The sequence below is a fragment of the Triticum dicoccoides genome, chromosome 4A, assembly GCF_002162155.2.
Source record: "Triticum dicoccoides isolate Atlit2015 ecotype Zavitan chromosome 4A, WEW_v2.0, whole genome shotgun sequence".
Taxonomy (NCBI): domain Eukaryota; kingdom Viridiplantae; phylum Streptophyta; class Magnoliopsida; order Poales; family Poaceae; genus Triticum; species Triticum dicoccoides.
The window spans coordinates 511641091-511650231 of NC_041386.1; positions in this window are offsets into that span (position 1 = coordinate 511641091).

A 9141-nucleotide genomic window follows, 5' to 3' on the forward strand; every position below is an offset into this window, starting at 1 on the left:
TGCAATTTTCAAGTTCTCTGTGAGGTGTATCTTCAGGAAGAGCCGACTGTGGAACTCTTCAGAGAGTACTTTTATCTGAACCGCCAGAATGAGTGTACTAATGGCCCTAGCTTGGAACTCGGTGGAGACTCAATTCTGCGCCAACAGGGCGTCGTCTTTCCCTTAATAGTCTTACCGAGTCATCCCAAAGATTAGAATCAGACCTGGTTCTATTGCCAAGATACGTCTGTAACATCCCAAATTTTCAATTTGGAATGTTATACATTAGATCATCATTGCATATCATGTTTTATTGCATTTTGGTTGATCCTAGAAATTCGACACAACTCAAGGACCTATGGAGAGAGTTGGGGATTTCGTCATTTTCATATTTGAGTTCTTCTCGAATTTTGAAAAGAGGATCGTTTGATTTTAATTATTTTTCTCTAAAATATTTCTTTTATAAAAATAAATAAAAGAGAGAGGATAAAATGACTTCCTCAAAATAAAGAAATATCAGAGATTTAATATTAAAATCAAATAAGATTTTTTATTCGGAGTTTTATCGCTATTTTATTTGAATTAGGAAAAATATGTGTTTTTCAAAATTGCATTTTAGGCCCAAATAAATGTTCACCTTGTCCGACTTATTTTTAGAGGACAGGGAAATTTTATTTCGGGATTTTTGGAGTTAGTTTAGTATTTCTTTTTGTTCTTTTTCTGCACGTTGAAATTATTTAAAAAAAAGTCAAACTGACTTAGGGCCGTTTTCGGCCAAGACTCTTCGGGCCGGCCCCTTAAAAGCCGCACCCCCCCGCAGCCCACCAGCCCCGCCCCAAACCCTAACCCTAAGCCGTCGCCGCTGCGCCGCACGCCGCCGCCCCGCGCTGCCACGCTGCCTCCGCCGACCCGAGGGGCGGGACTTGCCGGAGGTAGCGCCGCCGCCGGTTTTCTTCGGAAAACCGTACGATTTTTTAGATCCGCGATATTTTTATTTTATTTAGATTGGTTTTATTTTTTTCCGGTTTAGTTATTTAGCGGACGTTCGTCCGTACATTTGTTTTTACGAATGGTTTTCACCATTTAGCCGCAGACAGCGAACGTTCATTCGTTAGCCTATTCGTCAGTTTTTCTTTTTCTCAGATTTCCCGTGATTATTTTCGATCGTGATTTCTGATCCGATTTTCGTTCTAGTATAACTTTTCGCTCGTTTATCGGAATCAGGTGATTCAAGCGCCTAGAGTTTTGTCTCGAAACCCTCTTTCTTTTTAACCAACTTAAACAAGTTTTTGCTATTGTAAAATTTGACCTTAATCTAGATTAGTAAACAAAGCTTGTTTCTCTCGCCGTTTGAGTTTTGTTGCTTCGTTTGATTTGATTCTTTTTGCAAACCGGAGTTCTTAAGTTGAACTTGTGGTTAGATCTCTTATTTGAGTTTTACCCATGCTTTTTCTTGATTGCTTATTGCATGCTTGTTTGATTGCGATAGAGTACCCGGAGTGCGAAGCGTGCTACATCGAGTCTCTAGGTTTCGCGGATCATCAGCAAGGCAAGTAACACTTTGATCATACCTCTTACTACCTAGTTTTCATTGCATTAGATCAACCCTCAAACATTGCATGGTTAGGATCAGAATTAAATTGTGGGGTTTGGTAAGTAGATGAGGTAGTACCTATTCACATGTTTATTATCAAATCCTGGGAGTTACTTCTACGTTGCTTATATTGCCATGCTATGCTCGTAGACGTGGATTGGGTTGAGTGTATTCATCACAGATGTGAGATTGCTAATTTAATGGTTACTTAAGGTGGCAACTTTAATACACATTTGGGTGGATTGAGGCACCTGGGGAACCCAGTGATTGCCTGTATTTTTGGAAATCCCAGTGTACCATGTGATTCTCCTATGGACCGCCACCCAGGCTCAAAGGGATCATAAGATTATTCATACTGGAAACTTCTGTGTGCAGCCACATGCCATTATGGGCTCTGGCATAGTTGAGTAAGTTGTGGGAAGCCTTTCCATGATGGTCTAGCAGATGTAGGGTGAGGGAGTCCTGGATTAGGGGGTCTCCGGACAGCCGGACCATATCCTTTCGCCGGACTGTTGGACTATGAAGATACAAGATTGAAGACTTCGTCCCGTGTCCGGATGGGACTTTTCTTGGCGTGAAAGGCAAGCTTGGAAATACGGATATGTAGATCTCCTCCCTTGTAACCGACTCTGTGTAACCCTAGCCCCCTCTGGTGTCTATATAAACCGGAGGGTTTAGTCCGTAGGACAACATACAATCATACCATAGGCTAGCTTCTAGGGTTTAGCCTCTATGATCTCGTGGTAGATCAACTCTTGTAATACTCATATCATCAATATCAATCATGTAGGACGTAGGGTATTACCTCCATCAAGAGGGCCCGAACCTGGGTAAACATCGTGTCCCCGGCCTCCTGTTACCATCCGCCTTAGACGCAGAGCTTAGGACCCCCTACCCGAGATCCGCCGGTTTTGACACCGACATAGGAGATTGTAAGTGTACCGGCCTATCTATCGGTTAAGGGGACCTCTTCGGAAAGACTGTGTCTCAGTCATCCGTTTCTCAAACACCATGTACTGCGATAACTCCAATGGAGGAGATCGAGTCTTGTGGGGAAAAGTGCACAAACCTCTGCAGAGTGTACAAACTAATCATGGTTAGCCGTGTCCCTGGTTATGGACATCTTGAGTATCTGGTTCTTGGATTATCATGTGGATCTCATCACTCTTAATATAATTTGATTGGGTTTAATGATGATTATTTTTAAGTGGGATTGAGTTGGGTGAACCTTATCAATGTTTAACAACCACCATGATAGTTAAATGAAATTTATTCCTTTGAAGTAGATACAATATTGAAGACTTCGTCCCGTGTCCGGATGGGACTTTCCTTGGCGTGGAAGGCAAGCTTGGCAATACGGATATGTAGATCTCCTCCCTTGTAACCTACTCTGTGTAACCCTAGCCCCCTCCGGTGTCTATATAAACCGGAGGGTTTAGTCCGTAGGACAACATACAATCATACCATAGGCTAGCTTCTAGGGTTTAGCCTCTACGATCTCGTGGTAGATCAACTCTTGTAATACTCATATCATCAATATCAATCAAGCAGGACGTAGGGTATTACCTCCATCTTGAGGGCCCGAACCTGGGTAAACATCGTGTCCCCTGCCTCATGTTACCATCCGCCTTAGACGCACAATTCGGGACCCCCTACCCAGGATCTGCCGGTTTTGACACCGACATTGGTGCTTTCATTGAGAGTTCCACTGTGCCGTCACCGTAAGGCTCGATGGCTCCTTCGATCATCGTTAACGATGCGGTCCAGGGTGAGGTTTTCCTCCCCGGACAGATCTTCGTATTCGGCGGCTTCGCACTGCGGGCCAATTCGCTTGGCCATATGGAGCAGATCGAGAGCTACGCCCCTGGCCATCAGGTCAGGTTCCGAAACTTAAACTACACTGCCGACATCCACGGAGACTTGATCTTTGACAGATTCGAGCCCAGGTCAGGTGCGCCGCACAATCATGACGAGCATGACGTAACTCTGTCGTCGGACAGTGTTTGGGAGATCGCATCTGCAACTACTCCGGCCTTCAATCCGGAGCAAATTGCGCCATCCGAGGACGGAGGGATAGACCCCGCCATGGAGGCCGCATTCTCAGTGGCGATGGAGCCGGATACTGACATCACCCCTTACGAGAGCCGTGTCACCGAACCACTGGATTCGTCCCCGGCCACGGACTACGAGCCGCCTGCATCCGTGCCTATCGAATCTGACTGGGTGCCGATCATGGAGTTCACCTTCGCGGATATCTTTCAGCACTTGCCTTTCAGCGATTTGCTAAATTCATTAAGGTCTCTCTCCTTGTCAGGAGAACCATGGACGAACTATGTCCGACTAGAATGGGATGCAGACGACAAAGAAATTCGATGCCCACCCACCACCCACTTAGTATCCACTGTCGACGATTTAACCGACATGCTTGTCTTAGACTCCGAAGACATCGACAGTATGGATGACGATGCGGGAGACGAACAGGAACCACCACCCACAGGCCGCTGGACTGCCACCTCATCATATGATATATACATGGTGGACACCCCCAAAGAAGGAAATGGCGACGAGACAATGGAGGATGACCCCTCCAAGAAGCAACCCAAGCACCGATGTCAGCGGCGCCGCTCTAAGTCCCGCCACAGCAAAAGTAGTGATACTGGCACAAGAGACAATAACACTCCAGATAGTGCCGAAGACAACCACAATCCCCTCCAGCACGATGTAGAGCGGGAGGGTGAACAAGCTAGCCCTCTAGAGCAGGCAGCAGATGGAGAATCGGAGGAGGACAATTACATGCCTCTCTCCGAAGACGAGGTGAGCCTCGGCGACAAAGAATTTATCGTGCCTGAGGATCCCGTCGAGCAGGAGTGCTTCAAGCGCCGACTTATGGCCACAGCAAATAGCCTAAAGAAAAAGCAACAACAGCTTCAAGCTGATCAAGACTTGCTAGCAGATAGATGGACCGAAGTCCTTGCGGCCGAGGAATATGAACTCGAGCGCCCCTCCAAGAGTTACCCAAAGCGTAGGTTGCTACCTCACCTCAAGGAGGAAGCATTGAAACCTCCATCACCTATGTACGATGCGGCTGACCGGCCACTGCGTGGCCGAGCCAGAGAGGCGTTTCAGCCTGAAGTTCAGCCTGCACCCCGCCGCCACTCAATCAAAAATACCAAGGCCCGAGGCAACACACGGGACCTGCGAGACGTATTGGAGAACAGGGCAAAACATGCAAGGTCAATATACGGGTCACGGGGGCGCGCGCCAACGCGGGACGATGACCGTCGTGCCGGATACACTAACAGTAAATCCGGCCGAGCCGAATACAACAGACAAGACTCATATGAACTGCGTCGGGATATAGCCCGGCAAAGAGGCACCGCACACCCCCTATACTTCACTGATGAAGTTATGGATCATGAATTCCCGGAGGGTTTTAAACCCATAAATATCAAATCATATGATGGTACAACAGATCCCGCTGTATGGATTGAGGATTTCCTCCTTCACATCCACATGGCTCGGGGTGATGATCTACATGCCATCAAGTACCTCCCACTAAAACTCAAAGGACCAGCTCGACATTGGCTGAATAGCTTGCCAGCAGACTCCGTCGGCAGTTGGGAGGATTTGGAAGACGCATTCCTTGACAAGTTGCAAGGTACTTATGTGCGACCACCGGATGCTGATGACTTCAGCCATATAACTCAGCAGCTAGGGGAATCGACCAGACAATTCTGGACACGGTTCCTAACTAAGAAAAATCAAATTGTCGACTGTCCAGATGCAGAGGCCTTAGCGGCATTCGAGCATAACATCCGTGATGAGTGGCTTGCCTGGCACCTCGGCCAAGAGAAGCTGAAGTCTATGGCAGCCCTCACGACGCTCATGACCCGCTTTTGCGCGAGCGAGGATAGCTGGCTGGCTCGCAGCAACAACACATCAAGGAATCCGGGTACTCCGGATACCAAAGATGCCAACGGCAGACCACGTCGTAACAGAAAAAAGCGCCGCAACAACGGCAATAACACCGATGATACGACAATCAATGCTGGATTCAGAGGCTCTACATCTGGTCAGCGGAAAAAGGCATGCAAAAGAAGTACTCCGGGCCCGTCCAGTTTGGATCGCATACTGGATCGCTTGTGTCAAATCCACGGCACCCCCGATAAGCCAGCCAATCACACTAACAGAGAATGCTGGGTGTTCAAATAGGCCGGCAAGTTAAACGCCGAAAACAAGGACAAGGGGTTGCATGGTGATGACGAGGAGGAGCCCCGGCTGCCGAACACGGGAGGACAGAAGAGGTTTCCCCCACAAGTGAAGACAGTGAACATGATATACACAACCCACATTCCCAAGAGAGAACGGAAGCATGCACTATGGGACGTCTATGCGATGGAGCCCGTCGCCCCAAAGTTTGACCCATGGTCCGCTTGTCCGATCACCTTTGATCACAGGGACCAACCCACTAGTATCCGTCATGGCGGATCTGCCGCACTGGTCCTAGACCCCATCATCGACGGATTCCACCTCACTCGAGTCCTTATGGACTGCGGCAGCAGCCTGAACCTGCTGTATCAGGATACATTGCGCAAAATGGGTATAGATCCCTCAAGGATCAAACCCACCAAAACCACCTTTAAGGGTGTCATCCCAGGTGTAGAGGCCCATTGCACGGGCTCAATCACACTAGAAGTGGTCTTCGGATCTCCACACAACTTCCGAAGTGAAGAGTTAATCTTCAATATCGTCCCATTCCGCAGCGGGTATCACGCACTGCTCGGGCGAACCGCATTTGCAAAATTCAATGTGGTACCGCATTATGCATACCTCAAGCTCAAGATGCCAGGACCTAGGGGGTCATAACAGTCAATGGAAACACAGAACGCTCGCTCCGCATGGAAGAGCACACTGCAGCCCTCGTAGCAGAAACACAAAGCAGCCTTTTAAGGAAATCACCAATCCGGCGATACAGCCCCCGGACACCGTCAAGCGAGTCCGGAGTAAACTGCAACAGGATCGCCTGGCATGTTTAGAGCCCGCCTAGCAATTCGGCCCCCATCCCAGTCACAGTCAAGTGACGAAATCTGTGACGCGTGTACATAATTACGCACTAAAAATACCATGGGCATAGGCGGGGGCACGATCACGGCACGTCCCGCAATGCGGCTTAACCGCCCCAGGGGCTGTATACCTTTATCATTTTTCCTCTTACAGGACCTAACTTTCTGGAAGCCCTTTCCGGCAGTACGATTGCCGGACACATTACGGGAAGGAACATCCAAGGAGGCAAGAAGTTAAGATGTACACGGAAACCCCTAGGTGGTCTCTAATAATAATCGATATACCCGCTTTCTACTATCCATACGCAGCTTGCCCTTGGATAGGACATGTCAAATAGTCCTATTTTCTGCTTATTGCACTACTTGTATCAGTACGGTTTGAAGTATTACTTAAATAAATGCATAGCATTAGTCTATTATCGCATTATTTAACCCTTTATGTTCATTTACGACAACTTGCTCCCGTACATTCTGGTACGGTCAATACGCCAGGGGCTTTCGTTTACCCCATAATACGGTGTGAGAAGTCTGAACACTTTCGACAGTGTGGCACCCCAAACTTATAGCATTATATGCATCAGCTCTGAATCATATCTTGGGTCAATAGTTGGGTTTGCCCAGCTCCCATGCTTTGGTACCTTACGTTCCGCTATATCGGCTAAGGTAGCACTGGGAGAACTACTGCGATTGTGTCTCGGTTCTTCCGGACGAGCACCTCAGTAGAGAAAGCCGAAAACTGACTGTCATGATAAGGCGAGAGCTGGTCACTGTTTGAGAGGTCTCAAGTCCTTAAAGACTTTTTCCGCTTCGGGCGAGGAGTCGGCCTTGCCCAACTTAGGCGTGTATAACGCCCCAAATTTGGCCTTCCGAATACTAGGGGCTTTTTGCCAAAATTTAAAATCGTAGACTTCTATGGCTAAGTGAGAGTGATAAAGCCTTATAATCTGATTGCTTGGTTCGTTGTGCTGAACACCTCCCTCGAAGGACCCAAAATTGGGATAAAGAGTGCTCAGGTTTATCCCGAACACCCCAGTACTAGTTACATGGGGGAAGAAGCCAACGACTGGCCAACTCTCAGATTTTATAAATGGTTGCACAGAAGGTAATATTTCAAATTAAGAAAGCGTTGCATAGCGCAAATGAACTTGTTTCACATTACAGAATCACATGCGCATGTTCATTCAAAAATTACATCTCTGGCACATTCATCCACCACAAAACGGGAACCCTTCAGGACACTATCATAATACATTTCGGGGTTGCGATGCTACTTGCCCTCCGGCGGCCCTTCCTTCACCAGCTTCACAGCGTCCAGCTTCGCCCAGTGCACCTTTGCCCGGGCAAAAGCCCTGCATGCACCCTCGATGCAGACAGACCGCTTTATGACTTCAAGCCGTGGGCAGGTGTCCACAAGCCACCTCACCAGACCGAAGTAGCTGCTGGGCAGGGGCTCGCCAGGCCACATCCGGACTATAAGACCCTTCATGGCCTGTTCGGCCGCCTTGTGAAGCTCGACCAATTGCTTTAGCTGGTCGCTCAAGGGCATTGGGTATTCGGTCCCAGTATACTGAGATCAGAACAACTTTTTCGTCGAGCTCCCCTCCTCAGCTTGGTAAAACTCCGCAGCATCCAATACACTGCAGGGAAGATCTGCGAACTCTCCTAGAGAGCTCCGAACTCGGGTAAGTAAAAGGAAAGTTTCCTTCACATGCTTGCTTTGCATAATGAATGCCTTACCCGCTGCTATCTTCTTCACCGCATCAATCTCCTGGAGGGCCTTGTGGGCTTTAGCCTTGGCGCTTCGGCCGCTTTCGAGCGCCTTCACAAGCTCGGACTCTCGCATCTTAGAGTCAAGCTCCAAGGACTCGTGTTTCTTGGTGAGAGCCTCGAGCTCTTGCTGCACCTCGCCTACTCGGGCTTCTTGCTTTTCCCGCTCAAGGCGCTCCTTGGCCGCTTTGTTTTCGGCCTCGGACAGCGCCTTCTTCAGGGTCGCCACCTCGGTCGTGGCCCCTGGAAAATTCATGATGATCCTATTATTTTACAACCGAACTTCTTTTTAAATATATAGACAAGGTATTGCTTACCTTTGCTCTCCTCGAGCTGCCTCTTGGTAAGGCTGAGCTTGTTCTCGGACCGCTCCAGGTCCTGCTTCAGTGCAGAGACCTCCGCAGTACGTGTGGTAGCGGCCAGCAGTGAAGCCTGCACATACACATAGACATATTCTGATTAGACTCTTGAGTCATCATTTGATCCTCTATTCGGCATTTCTTCTCGAACGCCGAACAGAGCATCAGGGGCTACTATCTATGCGGTAATACTTTCTTATATTTTGATCGCTTACCTCAAAGCATGTTAGAAGGCTGGCGCAAGCTTCGATCACCACACTCATGATAGTGCGGTGCTCTTCATCGATGGAAGCACCGCGAAGCGCTTCTAGCAAGTTGTCCGGTGCCTCTGGATGGACAGAGGACACCGACACGGGCGGCTGCCCCCCCCTTAACGGGA